This window comes from Sus scrofa, chromosome 16 (genome assembly GCF_000003025.6).
Source record: "Sus scrofa isolate TJ Tabasco breed Duroc chromosome 16, Sscrofa11.1, whole genome shotgun sequence".
In the NCBI taxonomy this organism is placed as follows: domain Eukaryota; kingdom Metazoa; phylum Chordata; class Mammalia; order Artiodactyla; family Suidae; genus Sus; species Sus scrofa.
The window spans coordinates 18,538,820-18,555,677 of NC_010458.4; positions in this window are offsets into that span (position 1 = coordinate 18,538,820).

Here is a 16,858-nt window from a genome sequence, read left to right on the forward strand (position 1 = left end):
ACAAGTCCTGTGGCCTCATTTCAACCAGATTGCCATCCTTCAGCCTATCAGATACTGCAGTTCTGGAGCCACCCCTGAATTACATTATCCTGGTTCTCAGGTGGAAGAGCAAATGCAAGTAATTTATCCAGATCTCATAATAAGTCACTAACAGAGCTGGGATTCCAACCCAGGTGTGTCTGATTCCAAAGCCCAGGTTCTGAACATTATAATTATACAAATTGGGAAGAAGCCCAATAAAAGAATGGTCAATTCTCTTTGGGAAGGCCAAGTCAGACTTCATTTGAAAGATATACCTTAGGGAGGTGTTGGGAATGACGTTATTTGTGGAGACTAATAGTATTACTTTATATTTCGCAGAAGTTTTTACTTTTCAAAGTGAAATGGGAGTTTCCGTCGTGGTGCAGTGGTTAACGAATCCGACTAGGAACCATGAGGTTGCGGGTTCGGTCCCTGCCCTTGCTCAGTGAGCTGTGGTGTAGGTGGCAGACGCGGCTCGGATCCTGCGTTGCTGTGGTTCTGGCGTAGACCAGTGGCTATAGCTCCGATTAGACCCCTAGCCTGGGAAACTCCATATGCCGAGAGGGAGCAGCCCAAGAAATGGCAAAAAAAAAAGACAAAACAAACAAACAAAAAAAACAATCAAAGTGAAATGGCAGGGCATATTTTTACAGTCTGAACAAATTTTTACTTTCTTACTTCTCAAAGAACTTTGAATTTTTCATGTTCTTCCACCATAGTCAGTATGTTAGCATGGCCGCCTGTGGCCAGGGCTTGCTTCTCAGACATGCAACTAGCGCAGTCACACAAGACTTGCACTTAGAAGGGCTGGGGTTTAAATGCTTTGTGGCTTCTGTCTTCAAATCCTGAATCATTTTACCTTTAAATTTGTGTTTTTGTTTTTTTTCTTTGTAGGGTCACACCTGTGGCATATGGAAGTTCCCGGGCTATGGTTTGAATCCAAGCGGCAGCTGCCAGCCCACGCCACAGCCATGGCAGCACAGGATCCTTAACCGACTGAGTGAGGCCAGGACTCAAACCCTCACCCTTATGGATACTAGTCAGGTTCTTAACCTGCTGAGCCACCATGGAAACTCCCAAATTTGTGTTTTTTAAGTGAAGTTTGATGTGACAGTAGAGCCAATGAAGGGGTCTTGCAGCCTCAGCTCCTGTGCCATTCTATGTCCTCTTGTGTGCCCACTGTGCCCTGGCACCCTGGACTGCCCCAGCCAGACCTAGATTACTGCTGACCTCTTGGAGCTGCAGTCGGGCCTCATTGACAGAGGGGAACTCCTAGCCCCCATGAGTGCCTGAACATTGACAAGGTGGTCAGGGTCAGTCACAGGCCCCAATCCGTTCCAGGTCTCTGGGTGGTGTAAGCAGCCATCCCTGCCCTAGGCTGGCAGCTCTATGGCAACAGGCCAGGGCCTTTCAACCACTCCCCTGCAGCTACCAAATGTGGTCAGGCTCCAATCCCATGGAAGTCAGACCCACACCCCCATTCCGTCTATGGGAAGGGAAATTAACTTCCTTGTCTTGGGCCAGGACTCCACAATCTTCATTTTGCACTGGCCCTGACTATGCCCTTTATTATCTGTGAACTTGGAGAAGTTACTCCATCTCTCTGTGCCTCTATTTCTATCTAGGATGATAGTAACTGCAATAATAATTACATCAAGCTGGTTGAGTATTGTTATGAAGCTTCAATGAGATAATCCAGGTGATGCCTAGTAGGCAGCAAGAACTAAATAGGTGCTGGCTGACCTTAGTACAGTCCTAGAGAGCAGGACACAATTTACCCCTTTTCCAGGACTGTAGAGAGAGAAGCACAGTGACTTCTCCCAGTGATCAGCCAAGGCACCTGTTAAACAAAGGCATCTGTTTCCTTTTTTGTTTGTTTTTAATGTTTATTTTTAATTTTATTTATTTATTTATTATTATTTTTTTAATGGTCAAACCTAAGGCATATGGAAATTCCCAGGCTAGGGGTCAAATCGGAACTGCAGCTACCGGCCACTGCCACAGCAATGCCAGATCTGAGCCACATATGCGACTTACACCTACCTTGGCTTGCAGCAACACCAGATCCTTAACCTGCTGAGTGAGGCTAGAAACTGAACTTCTTGTTTTTGTTTTTAACATGCGCCCAACCCTCGGACTAGAAATAATGGCTTTTATTTCTAATCCACCACATTGAATTACCCTCCCTTCAAAACATCCTGCTTTAATGGTTTATAATAATTACTTTATTCTGCTCTTTAGCATCCATTTGTGATCAAATGGGTTTGCAAAGTGATGATTCTAGAAACTTGACACAACCACTGCATCCATACACTCTCAGAAATCTATAGCCAGCACAGGAGGAACACTTTTAAAGACTGAATGGCTGGCTGCTTCCGGGGCACTTTCGACTCAGTGATGAAAACCCACACTTTCTTTAGGGAAAAGTAAGGGAGTGAGGACAGAGAAAAAGCTACCATCTGTTTCCATCTTCCTGTTAAGGTTCTCCAGCTATCAGCACATTTTCACTTGATCTTTAGGGTGTGGATCAAATCTCCTTGGGAGAGTCCCTCCCAACTGACTGAAAAATTCCTGTCATGCTGAGGTCAAATAATTCCCCATCTATTAATAAACACAGATGGCAGCTCCTAGACTTTGAAATATTTTAATTTACACACAATAGTTTAAGGTCACTCCTTTCTCCTAATGCTGCCCTAAGCTTTCTTGGAGAATTATAAATAGGCACAAATCTTAGCTCACACAGAAATGAGTGCCAGACAAAAGGCAGGGCCATTTCTTCCCACAGAAAACTGAAGCCAACAGCGCACTCCCACAGGAGGAGGAGATATTTTTCCTCCGGCAGAGAGTTAAGGCTGAGTATTTGCATCTTCTCCTCAGAGTCACTGGAAGCAGCCTACTTGTGGGTGTTATTCAGCCTTATCTGACAGGTACCACACACATAGCAGGGATTCAATAATATTTGCACCTGAATGAAAGGTTATTAGATAAAAAGCAGCCTGGATAGCAATTGATTAGACAGGGGGTGGGATGAGAGGGCAAACAGGAGTTCAAACTCCAGCATCGGAGATAAAGTCTACACTTTAAATCGCTTGGATACAAACTAGGACCTGATTTTTTTTTCTTTTTTTTTTTTTTTTTTTTCTTTTTAGAGCCCCACCTGCGGTATAAAGAAGTTCCCAGGCTAGGGGTCGAATCAGAGCTGTAGCTGCTGGCCAATGCCACAGCCACAGCAATGCAGGATACAAGCAGCATCTGCCACCTACGCTGCAGCTCAAGGCAACGCCTGACCCTTAACCCACTGAGCGAGGCCAGGGATCTAACAGACATCCTCATGGATTCTAGTCTGGTTCTTAACCCACAGAACCACAACGGGAACTCCCTGATTTTTAAAAAAAATAGCAACGTATGAATGAATGAAAAACAAATAAATTCAAGGACAAAAATGCACATGTTGTTTAATGGCCACTTTCCAAATTCCAATGTTAGCAAATAGTCCATATCTAAAGACTTACCCTCTTCTTTCACTGAAAATAGAAAATTCCTTAACTTCTTGCTGTGACCATGGGTCTCCTACCCCTCTTCTGAAGATGGTGAGGCATAGACCTGGATTAAGAAGTGCTTGGGTTGTTCTCAATCTTGTGGCGCCTGGTCGGGAGACTTGGTGATTATGAACAAGGACTTCCTGGTGAATTTTTTTTTCTTTCACAAACACACAGCCTATACTGGCCACTCTGATGAGCCCACTCTATGATCTGTCTTCTTTACAATGAGACAGGCAGGGATTTCGACCCTTTCCTGCCATGCTTGCACCTGGACGAATTCTCCTCAGCAACAGAATACAAAGAAACTAAAAATAACTGTGGCGCACAAAGTGCATTTGGAGCAAATTTTAAACAACAAGATAGAAAAAGGCCAAAACTCAACTGCCACTTCTGAGGAATGGGGAGCAAAAGCAGAGTACTGCAGGAGTTCCTGATGTGGCCCAAAGGGATCAGTGGTCTTGAGAGTGCTGGGACCCAGGTTTGATCCCCTGGGTTAAGGATCCGGCATTGCCAAAGCTGTGGCTTAGGTCACAACTGTGGCTCTGACCCCTGGCCTGGGAACTCCATATGCCCCAGGGTGGCCAAAAAAGGAAACAAACAAACAAAACCCAGAATACTGCACAGGCACCTTGCACACAGCACCGCCAAGGGGGTGGGCAGACCACCTAAGCCACCCCTCTGGCCCCACCCATCCCTACCCTCACCCTTTTAAAAGACCAGCTCACCACCTCCTCAAAGAGTGAGCAAGGGAACCTGTTCCTTGCTCTCACTCTCTCATCTGGCCTCTTATCAATTTCTTTTGGTTAAAGAGTCCAAGAACCCAGACTGGCAATAAAAACATAAGTTACTTGTCTGATTCTTTCATTTATTAAATAAAAGTTTACTGATGGTCTGCTGTGACTTGTCTTCCAGCCTCTCCCAATGAGACTGGACGTTCTTTTTTTTTGTCTTTCTTTTTTGCCGTTTCTTGGGCCGCTCCCTCGGGCATATGGAGGTTCCCGGGCTAGGGGTCGAATGGAGCTGTAGCTGCCAAGCCTACGCCAGAGCCACAGCAACTCAGGATCCGAGCTGCGTCTGCGACCTACACCACAGCTCATGGCAACGCCAGATCCTTAACCCACTGAGCAAGGCCAGGGACCGAACCTGCAACCTCATGGTTCCTAGTCAGATTTGTTAACCACTGAGCCATGATGGGAACTCCGAGACTGGAAGTTCTGGAGGGCAGAGATGGTCTCCTCTTTAACTAATACATTGCTACTTATTGGGGGCTGCAATATTAAGTAAGCCCTCCGTGAGGACTGGAGAAACAGAGATTCTCATCCATTACTGGGGGAATGATGTAAATGGCTGGGGCAAGAGGGATGGCCATTGTGCATTATCCATCAAAAACTGTGTCAGGAACTTTGCTTCTAAGAAATGTATCCTGAAGAAGAGTTCCCACTGTGGTGCAGAGGAAGCAAATCTGACTAGGAACCATGAGGTTGTGGGTTCGATCCCTAGCCTCGATCAGTGGGTTAAGGATCCCGTGTTGCTATGAGCTGCAGTGTAGGTCGCAGACACGGCTCAGATCCCACGTTGCTGGGGCTCCGATTCAACACTTAGCCAGGGAACCACCATGTGCCACGGATGTGGCCCTAAAAAGACTAAGTAAATAAATAAATAAATAAATAATAAAAAATGTATGTACCCTGAAGACGAGTTCCCCTTGTGGCACAGAGGAAACGAATCTGACTAGGAACCATGAGGTTGTGAGTTCAATCCCTGGCCTTGCTCAGTGGGTGAAGGACCTGGCATTGCTGTGGCTGTGGTGTAGGCTGGCGGCTGTAGCTCCAATTTGACCCCTAGCCTGGGAACATCCATGTGCCACGGGTGTGACCCTAAAGAGCAAAAAAATTAAAAAATGAAATAAAAATATATCGTGAAGAGACTCTGATCCAGGTGAAATGCTATCTATCCAAGCTTACTGCAGCAATTTTTGTAACAGCAGAATGTTGGAAAAAACCTAAGGGTTCTTTAGTTGAGATGGGTTGAATAAATTATGGTACAGCCACACAATGGTATATTATGCCTCTGTGAAAAAAATTAAAAAAAGAATGAGAAAATTCTTTAAGTAGAGGCTGTGAAGTTTAGTAGGTAAAAGCAAATATTCTGGAGTCAGACTGACTGGGTTTAAGGCCTGCCTCTACACATGAGATGTGTCAACGTCAGGTATTTGTCTTCTTTGACGTCAGTTTTCTCACTATAAAAATGAGGATGGAGTTCCCGTCGTGGCTCAGTGGTTAGCGAATCTGACTAGGAACCATGAGGTTGCGGGTTCGATCCCTGGCCTTGCTCAGTGGGTTAAGGATCCAACATTGCCGTGAGCTGTGGTGTAGGTTGCAGACGTGGTTCAGATCCCGCGTTGCTGTGGCTCTGGTGTAGCCCGGTGTCTACAGCTCCGATTCAACCCCTAGCCTGGGAATCTCCATATGCCACAGGAGCAGCCTAAGAAATGGCAAAAAAAAGAAAAAAAATGAGGATGATAAAGATTATAATGGCATCTACATCATGGGATTGTTGTGAGGATTAAAGGACGTTTTTAGAGAGTTGGCATCTAAGGTGTGAGAGCCAAGATACAGTCAGTGATCAAAGCAAGGTGCCCTAAAGCTCGCTGAGTAGGCTAACATTTGCATATAAAAGGATGGAAATAAAGATGTTTGCAGAGAAGAGCTTTGGATAGATCTAAAGGGGACTATAGCCTTAATTACCTTTAGAAGGGGAAACTGGACATTTGCAGGAAAGACTGTAAGAAGAGTTTTTACTGTACACTCTTTAAATCTTTGGATTTTGAACCATGAGAATTCTTATCTAGCTCAACAATACTAAAGAGCTATCTCATGTTGTTTTTTTAAAAAACTAAAGTGAGGAGTTCCCGGCGTGGTACAGCGGAAATCAATCCGACTAGGAACCATGGGGTTTGGGGTTCGATCCCGGGCCTCGATCAGTGGGTTAAGGATCCAGTGTTGCCATGAGCTATATTGTAGGTCACAAACACGGCTCGGACCTGGCGTTGCTGTGGCTCTGGCGTAGGCTAGCCGCAATGGCTCTGATTAGACCCCTAGCCTGGGAACCTCCATATGCTGCAGGTACAGCCCTAAAAAGACAAACAACATACGAACCCCACTAAAGTGAAAGTCACATAACATAAAATCAGCCATTTTAAAATTTTATTTATTTATTTATGTATTTGTTTATGGCCATGCCTGCAGCATGCAGAAGATCCTGGGCCAGGGATTGAACCCATGTCACAGCAGGGACCTGAGCTGCTACAGTGACAATGTCGGATTTTTAACCTACTGCACCACAAAGGAACTCCTAATGTCAGCCATTTAGAAATGAACAAGTAAAACACACTGAATTATAATCTAACTTTTAACAAGCTCTTGCCATTTTCTATCTGTTGGCTTGGCATTGGTCCCTAAATCTTCTATCCAGCAAGGTCTACACCCAATGCCACCACCTCTTTGACATCTTCCTTGGGGACTACTGGCACCAGACTAGACCACTTCTGAATTTCTTTTTTGTTTTTTTTGCCTTTTTGCCATTTCTTGGGCCGCTCCCGCGGCATATGGAGGTTCCCAGGCTAGGGGTCGAATCGGAGCTGCAGCTGCCAGCCTACGACAGAGCCACAGCAACGCAGGATCCGAGCCGCGTCTGCGACCTACACCACAGCTCACGGCAACGCCGGAACCCTGACCCACTGAGCAAGGGCAGGGATCGAACCCTCAACCTCATGGTTCCTAGTCGGATTTGTTAACCACTGCGCCACGACGGGAACTCCCACTTCTGAATTTCTAAGCATCTGGACTCTGTATGCTGCCTTGACCAGCGAACTTGACTCTGTCTTAGAACCAGTGCAATAGGTCCACGTCTTTGTCTTCTTCCCTGGGGCTGTGCCAGGAGCTTCTCACCTTCAGAAGAGGCCTGCCCTTCTCCATATTCCCTACAGCGCTATCCTCAGTGCTCTGACCAGATCATCCCGGGGATGGAAGAGCCCTCAGAACCTGACTGAAGCTCTGATCATCCTGAACACAGGCAGCCGCTGGGACAGAGGAAACTCTGCCCTCTGCAGGACTATTTAAATTGTGGTAACGAGGAAGGTGTTCTCCAGCTAGGGAGCTCCCTCAGCTGGGGAGCTGGAGCAGGGATGAAGGGGTAAAGGCAAATGACAGAGGCGGCAAGGCAGAGCGCATCTCGCCTCGCTGTCCTCCTCCCCACCCCACCCTGCCTCCTCTGGACTCACTGGGTTCACGACCACTCATGCTGTAGAAACTCAGCTCAGGTTAACTGCTGGGCCACCTCCAGAGGCTGCAGACGACTCCCACAGCTGGAAAAAAATTTCATTTTGAAGATCTGGGGGGGTGGGGGGAGGAGAGGGGAGAGGTTGTCAAAAAAGCCCAGAGAAGGAAAACAACTAGCCCAAGATCACACTGCTGGTCAGTGCTGCCCTGGGGACTTATTTCTGCCACAAAATCTGGCTTCTGGACATGAGTTTCCAGCCATGGTGACGTGATGCAGGCAACATAATCTGGCTATTTCTGAGTTTTATCACTGTCATGTCAAATCTTCTAAGCCACTCTCGGTCCATCCCAGAGCTTCCTTCCATGTTTCTCGCTGACTCTCTGGCCTGAGTCGAAGCTCCAGGATGAGCAAAGCCCCAGCCAGGCCTGGGTGGGGCAGGTCAGGCTGCCCATTTCCCTGGCCTGGTCCCATTTCCTGTCCTGCCTGTTCCCAAGCACGGAAAGTACCTGGTTCAGTGGGTGCCGGCTTCGGGTACAGTCACTTCATCCAGCCCCTGTGCAGCCGGCTGGCACAGCCTTATCCTTAAACTGGGTACCCATTTCCTCCAGGCAGCAACTTGGCTCCCTCTCCTAAGTCCATGGAAAACTGTGGATCATTTCCAAACCCTTCAGGGAGACAAGAAGAATCAAGGGGCTTTTGCAAGTTCTCCAGCACGTGGAAGGACCAAGGTACCACCTCAACTTCAGTAGAGCCCAGAGTCTGGGGGAGGAAGCATCAGCAGAGTTACCACACTCCCAAAGCCCCTTCCCAGGGCACCAGCCCTGGGCCCATTCTCCTCTCAGTTCTCCTAAACGATGGGGTAACTGTGGGACAGGTGGTTAGTGCAAGACCTTCCCTCTTCTCACTTTGCTCTTTCTCTCCAAGCTAGCCTCTCCCCAGCTCATACCCGTGGGGTGTGTGTGTTGTGTCTGGGTGTCTGGAGTGGGGGGTAGGAGGAAGCAGCAAGCCGAAAACCTGTTATTTTGGCTGGCTCTTCATTTCAGACTTCTCTTGAGTCCTTCCAGGATAAGGGAAGTCAAGATCTAGCATCTAGCAGGCAGGAATGATCTCCAGTTGAGAGCAATGATGTCTCCAATTATTAAGACGGACACAATGAATGCTTAACACGTCATCTAAGCATATGAAGGCCCAGTATCACAAAGTAGACAAAGTATGTTATGGTATTAAGTTTAGGTCTTACAATTTCTGGTAACACTGGGCTGGTTGGGGACCTGGAATCCAGGCTGCTGATTCTCAATCTCTCTTTTTTTTTTTTTTTTTTTTGCCTTTTCTAGGGCCGCTGCCTTGGTATATGGAGGTTCCCAGGCCAAGGGTTGAGTCAGTGCTGTAGCCACCGGCCTACACCAGAGCCACAGCATCGAGGGATCCGAGCCGCATCCTCGACCTACACCACAGCTCATGGCAACCACCAGATCCTCAACCCACTGAGCAAGGCCAGGGATCAAACCTGCAACCTCATGGTTCCTAGTCGGATTCGTTAACAACTGCGCCACGATGGGAACTCCTCAACCTCTCTTTTTTTTTTAATCCTTTTTCTTTTTCAGGCCACACATGTGGCATGTGGAAGTTCCCAGGCTAAGGGTTGAATCAGAGCTGTAGCTTTGGGCTTACACCACAGCCACAGCAACACCAGATCTGAGCCAAGTCTGCAATCTACACCGTAGCCCATGGCAACACTGGATCCTTAACCCACTGAGCGGGGCCAGGGATTGACCCTGCATCCTCGTGGATGCTAGTCGGGTTCTTGACCCTCTGAGCCACAGCGGGAACTCCCCAGGCTGCTAATTCTCTAATCTGAAGGGAGATGGCACTGAGAGAATCTTCTCTTCCTTCCGGGTTTGCTCATAGCTGATTCTGGTTTGAAAAGCTGGAGGAACCATAGGAAGACACCTCTGTTCCACAGAGAAGGGCCACTTGCCTCTGAGGCCTAATGACCTCAGAGGGAAGAAGGAAGCCGTTGCCGTCACAAGGGTGGGGAGAAACATCTCAAATAAAAACAGGCCAAGCACGCCTCCCCAGCGGTTATTTGATCTTTGCTCCAAGTGCAGCCAGGCCTGTTTTGAGTTTGGCGAACCCATCCCCACTCACTGAGAACCTGAAAGGCTTATTGTTTAGGTGCTGTGAAAGGCCACAGAGGGTGTGAAAGGCCCACTGTTTCATGGTTGATGTAGGTTGTCTATCCCAAGGTTAAAATGTAACCAAAATGTTTTTTAAAACTCCTTTTTGTCCAAAGGCAAAGAGAGAGTGTTGTGAAATGGAAACGGCTGCACTGCTGAGCAATATCGTAATATTTTTTCACAGGCTAACTTTTCTGCTTGAGCACAGTTACTAATCGTTTGCCTCCAGAACACTGGAGTCTATTCACCATTCATTCACCTGGTCTCTGCAGCAGAATCTGAAGGCAGCCAAGTAAAGCACCAAGCAGGGCAGCCTCAGACTTTGCAAACATCTCGCACAGGTTTAAGAAGCCTGAAAAGAAGTTTTACAGCTCCGCTGAACCGGGGACCCAGAAAGAGAGGGAAAAAAAGAGCCATGGGAGACCACATCAACTCCAGGGCAAATACGAAAAGAAACTAAATTTGGAACCACTTATGTGGCCAGAAAAAGAATTTGTTTTTGGAAAGAAGTCTCTCTGTTCTGCTTTTTGCCTGGCCTTAGGATTCCAGGGTCCCACCCTGCCCGTCCCACAGCAAAGGCTTTGTCACTCTGGGTCATAAAGGAGCCCCTCCAAGGCCTCTGAGGCTGATTGCAGAGGGAACAGGACGTGCCGACATGGGGAGGCGAGAGCAAGCGCTTTGCTTTGGGGGCTGCAGGGCAGGTTCCAGCTCAGGGAGCCGCAGGAGACAGGCTTAAGGGAGAGACGGGTTAGAGCTATAGTTTATGGCGCCCTGAGTGCCATGCTCAGGATTTGGGAATTTGTCTTTAGGCATGGAGGGTTTTGACACCAATTTTTTCTTTTTAAAGAATTATTATGTAGTAATTATTTAACAATTGTGAAGTCATCACTTCCTACGACATAGTAAAAGTTATTACAGAAACAGAGATTAGCAAATCTCCTAATCAAATAGAAATAAAAACCTCAAAATGAGCAAGCCATAGTCATACTTCAGAGGGGTAACCACCGGAAACATTTTGGGGAAGAATGGGCTATGTATACATACTTCTCTACTAAGACAAAAAGGGATATAAACCTTCTCACATGGTTTGGCCGTCTGATCTTTTTCATTAAACATTTTATAAAGTAACTTTCTCTTTGTGTTAGGCTCTGACATAGTTATTTTCAGCTTTTTTCCTACTGAACATTCTCTCTCTCTCTTTTTTTTTTTTTTTTTTTTTTTTGGCTTTTTGCCATTTCTAGGGCCGCTCCTGCAGCATAAGGAGGTTCCCAGGCTAGGGGTCTCATCGGGGCTGTAGCGGCCGACCTACACCTCAGCCACAGCAACGTGGGATCTGAGCCATGTCTGCGACCTACACCACAGCTCACGGCAACGCCGGATCCCTAACCCACTGAGCAAAGCCAGGGATCGAACCCGAAACCTCGCGGTTCCTAGTCGGATTCATTAACCACTGAGCCATGACAGGAATTCCCCTAGTGAACATTCTTAAGGGGGCTAACAACATCTCAGGAATAGCAGGGGCTGAATGAGTGTGGTGTTTTTTTTGGTGGCACTGCTGGCAGTCCTGGGCTAGGTATCAAACCTGCACCACAGCAGGGATGACGTTGGATCCTTAACCTGCAGCACTACCAGGGAATTCCATGAAGTGGAAATTTTTATTTGAGCCAAATTTGAGGATTATAACCCAGCAACAGAACCTCAGAAAGTTCTGAAAATTGTTCCCTAGTTTAATTCCTTAAAATAAATTCTTTAAAGTTCAGTTACTGGATCAAAATCTCTCCCCCATTTTTTTTTTTTTTTGGCATTAAAAAAAAAAAAGGAAGGTAATTTAGATGTCAACTGAGCTGGTGCCCTGCCTCTGTCTTTGAGGTCTTAGTATTACTTAATATTTTTAATCTTTATAATCTTTGTTAATCTAGTTATGAAAAAACCTATTACTTTAAAAACATGTATATTTATTTCAGAGTTCCCTCATGGTTCAGTGGGTTAAGGATCCGGCTTTCTCACTGCTGTGGCGCTGGTTGTCTCTGTGACATGGGCTTGAACTCTGGCCCAGGAACTTCTGCATGCCACAGGAGCAGCCAAAAAACAAAAAACAAACAAACAAAAAACTGTATTTACTTGATTACTAACAAGGTTGAAATTTTGTTTTCATATGGCTATTGGCTATTTATATTTCTTTTGAGAATATATATTTCTGTTAAGAATTGTCCAGTCATGTACATTGCCCCCGTACCCTTTGAGAGAAAGAAGTTTAGGTTAGAATGGCCATGATTAGAAAGTCTACAAACAATAAATTCTAGAGAGGGTGCAGAAAAAAGGGAAGCCTCCTAAACTGTTGCTGGGAATGTAAACTGGTACAACCACTATGGAGAACAGTATGGCAGTTCCTCAGAAAAACTAAAAATAGAAATACCATACCATCCATCAGTCCCATTTCTGGTCATATGTCCAGAGAAAAATCATAATTCAAAAAGATACATGCACCCCAATGTTCACTCTAGCACTATTTACAATAGCCAAGACATGGAAGTAATCTAAATGTTCATCAACAGAGGAATAAAGATGTGGTACATATATACAATGGAATATTACTCAGCCATAAAAAAGAATGAAATGAAATAATGCCATTTGCAGCCACATGGATGAATCTAAATATTATCATACTAAGTGAAGTAAGTTGGACAAAGACAAATATCATATTACTTATATACAGAATCTAAAAAATGGTACAAATGAAATTATTTACAAAACAGAAACAGACTCACAGACTTTGAAAACAAGCTTACTGTTACCAAAGGGGAAAGTCGGGGAGGGATAGACTGGGAGTTTCGGAATGGCATATGCACACTATTGTATATGGAACGGGGACCTGCGGTGTAGAACAGGGAATTCTACTCAATATTCGGTGATAAACTATATGGGGGAAAAAAAATGAAAAAGAATGGGTAAGTGTGTATGAATAATTGAATCACTTTGCTGTATAGCAGAAATTAATACAACATTGTAAATCATCTGTACCTTAAAATTTTTTTTAATGAAAAAATAAATAAAAGAAATTTATCTTATTATTTATCACCAAAGTATTCTGTCAAATCATCTGAATAGTCAACTCATCTGAATCAGAGGAAAAGTCATTCAAGATCTCATAATCCAGAGAAAACCAATGTTAACAGTTTTGAGTTAGGACTATTTCCTCTTTTTTTTTTTTTTTTTTGGCTTTTTGGCTTTTTGTCTTTTTCTATAGCCAATCCCTTAGCATATGGAGGTTCCCAGGCTAGGGGTCTAATTGGAGATGTAGCCACCGGCCTACCCCACAGCCGCAGTAATGCCAGATCCGAGCCACGTCTGTGACCTACACCACAGCTCACGGCAATGCCAGATCCTTAACCCACTGAGCAAGGCCAGGGATCAAACCCACAACCTCATGCTTCCTAGTCGGATTCATTAACCACTGTGCCACGACGGGAATTTTGAGTTAGGACTGTTTCGTGTGTGTGTGTGTGTGTGTGTGTGTGTGCGCGTGTGTGCATACGGTGTATGTATGAGTCCACATTTGCAATTCATGTCTATGCATGTGTGTGTGTGTGTCTGTGAATGCATGTATTGCAAATGTGGACTCATAGACTTGTTTTACATACTTTATTTGTGAAAATCTTGGAGTGTCAATAAACACACAGCTACATCGTTATTTGTAATGATTCACTCCACAGATGTCCCATTTTTTCCCAATTCTTGAGTATTCAGGTAGAAAATCTTTATACTTGTGTCCAATTCTTTCTTAGGAGAATCAGATTCAAATGATTTGAACAGGAATTCCCATCATGGCTCAGCGTTAACGAACCTGACTAGTATCCACGAGGATGCAGGTTTGATCCCTGGCCTTGCTCAGTGGGTTAAGGATCTGGTGTTGCCGTGAGCTGTGGTGTAGGTCGAAGACAAGGCACAGATCCATCGCTGCTGTGGCTGTGGCATAGGTCGGCAGCTATAGCTCTGATTCAACTCCTAACATGGAAACTTCCACATGCTATGGGTGTGGCCCCACCAAAAAAAAAAAAAAAAAAAGACAAATGATTTGAACATATCTATTAATATCAACTCTTTGACATATTGTAATGGCGTCCACAGTTACTTCTCTTTAAATTTTATAGTTTTGGGAGTTCCCATAGTGGCTCAGCGGTTAACAAATCCGACTAGCATCCATGAGGACCAGAGTTCGATTCCTGGCCTCGCTCAGTAGCTTAAGGATCAAGCATTACTGTGAGCTGTGGTGTAGGTCGCAGGCACGGCTGGGATCCAGCATTGCTGTGGTTTCTGGTGTAGGATGGTGGCTATGGCTCCGATTCAATCCCTAGGCTGGGAACCTCCATATGCTGCTAGTGCAGCCCTAAAAAGACAAAAAAAAAAAAAAAAAAAATTCATAGTTTTATATTTTTAGAACTGAAATTCACATGTTGATTGATTTTCATACTGAACCAGCCTTGCATTCCCAAGATAAACTCCACTTGGTTTTATTGGTGGTGATTATTCTTTATGTATATTGCTAGATTTGCTTTGTAGAATCTTCTGTTAAGGATTCTTCAGTCTAATTTCATCAGGCATATTGGTCTGAGTTTTCTTTGATCTATTTTTTTTCTTTTCCAAGCTTGATGAATTTATTTCACTGTTTGGCCATATAAAACTGGCTAGGACCTCCAGTGCAATGTTAAATGGAGGAGGTAAAAGTTGACATTTTCGAATGACATAATGCCATTTGTAGCAACATGGATGGAACTAGAGAATCTCATCCTGAGTGAAATGAGCCAGAAGGACAAAGACAAATACCATATGATATCACTTATAACTGGAATCTAATATCCAGCACAAATGAACATCTCCTTAGAAAAGAAAATCATGGACTTGGAGAAGAGACTTGTGGCTGCCTGATGGGAGGGGGAGGGAGTGGGAGGGATCGGGAGCTTGGGCTTATCAGACACAACCTAGAATAGATTTACAAGGAGATCCTGCTGAATAGCATTGAGAACTTTGTCTAGATACTCATGTTGCAACAGAAGAAAGGGTGGGGGAAAAACTGTAATTGCAATGTATACATGTAAGGATAACCTGACCCCCTTGATGTACAGTGAGAAAATAAAAAAAATTATAAAAAAAAGTTGACATTTTCACCTTATTCATGAAATTAAGGACAAAGTATTTAATATTGCATTATCGTATATGATGTTAGCTGTATGTTTTCTTTCTTTCTTTCTTTCTTTTTTTTTTTTTTTTGTCTTTTTGTCTTTTTAGGGACGCACCCATGACACATGGAGGTTCCCAGGCTAGGGGTCTAATTGGAGATGTAGCTACTGGCCTATGCCAGAGCCACAGCAATGCCAGATCTGAGCCGCATCTGCAACCTACACCACAGCTCGCGGCAATGCCGGATCCTTAACCCACTGAGTGAGGCCAGGGATTGAACCTGTAACCTTGTGGTTCCTAGTCAGATTCATTTCTGCTGCACCACGATGGAAACTCCTGCGTTTTCTTGCAGGTTAACTTCCCTCTATTTCTAATTTTGCTGAGAATTTTATTGTGAATGTGTTGATTTTGTCAAATGCTTGTAATACTGAAATGATAATGTAGCTTTTCTCTTTTTTTAAAATTGTACCATAGTTTATTTACAATGTTGTGATAATTTCTGCTGTACAACAAAGTGATTCTGTTTCTTTAAACTATTTCTATCTAGTTTTGGCATTTGGGTAATCTAGGCCTCATAAAATTAAGTTGGAGTTGAGCCCCAGAAAATAATTATTATTATAGTAGTATTCATAAATGTCTTTATGAGGTCATTTGCCTAGCTCCTTCCTCTTCCCTGTCTGCTTCTTAGGTTCCAGTTTCTTATGACTCTCCTTTTCAATCTGCTGGTCAGAAATCTGGGGCTTTAGTTATTGCATTCTGCCACACACTTCAAAGACTGTACTCATGTGCAGGGCTAAGCAGAATTTACTGCTGAAAGGGGAAATATGTTAAAACTGTAGGTTTGATGATGCCTCGGTTCTGGTTTTCTCCAATCTGCCTGCTACTTACTGTTCAGGGTCCTCGAAGGGCTGTTCTATGCATTTTATCCAGATTTTATAGCTGAAATCTGTGGGAATGGCAGGGAGGAGGGTGCTTGCTGCACTGCATCTGATCAGGGACTGGAACTCATAAATTTGGCTTCAATGAAAAATTTAGTTGTAGCTTCCCTTCCACTTCACTTTATACTAAGCCCTCTGCTTTTTAAAATCTTTTTTGATGTGCGCTATTGCATAAAAAGATTAAGAACCCACACAGTTAAGGATTTTTCCATCTAGAACATCGTATTTTCCTTACAGCCCATCTTCGTTCTCTTCAACTCCCACAGCCTTTTCTTCTCCCTCCTCCTCTTTTAGTTCAACCAAAGAGCAGAGAGGAAGACAAGCAGGCAGCTTTAAAGTTACTGTAAGATTTTCAGCAGATAGGTTTTGATCTCTGCTCTGAAATAAAGGATTCCCTTGAGGCCGTAGCTTGCTTAAATTTCATGCCTCCTTCCTGACATTTCTTTTGCAACAAAGAAGGAAGTGCATCAGGTGTTACTTTCTTTCTTTCTTTTTTTTTTTTTTGGCTTTTTGCCATTTCTTAGGCCGCTCCCATGGCATATGGAGGTTCCCAGGCTAGGGGTCGAATCAGAGCTGTAGCTGCCAGCCTACGCCAGAGCCACAGCAACTCAGGATCCGAGCCATATCTGCGACCTACACCACAGCTCACGGCAATGCCGGATCATTAACCCACTGAGCAAGGGCGAGGATCGAACCTGCAACCTCATGGTTCCTAGTCGGA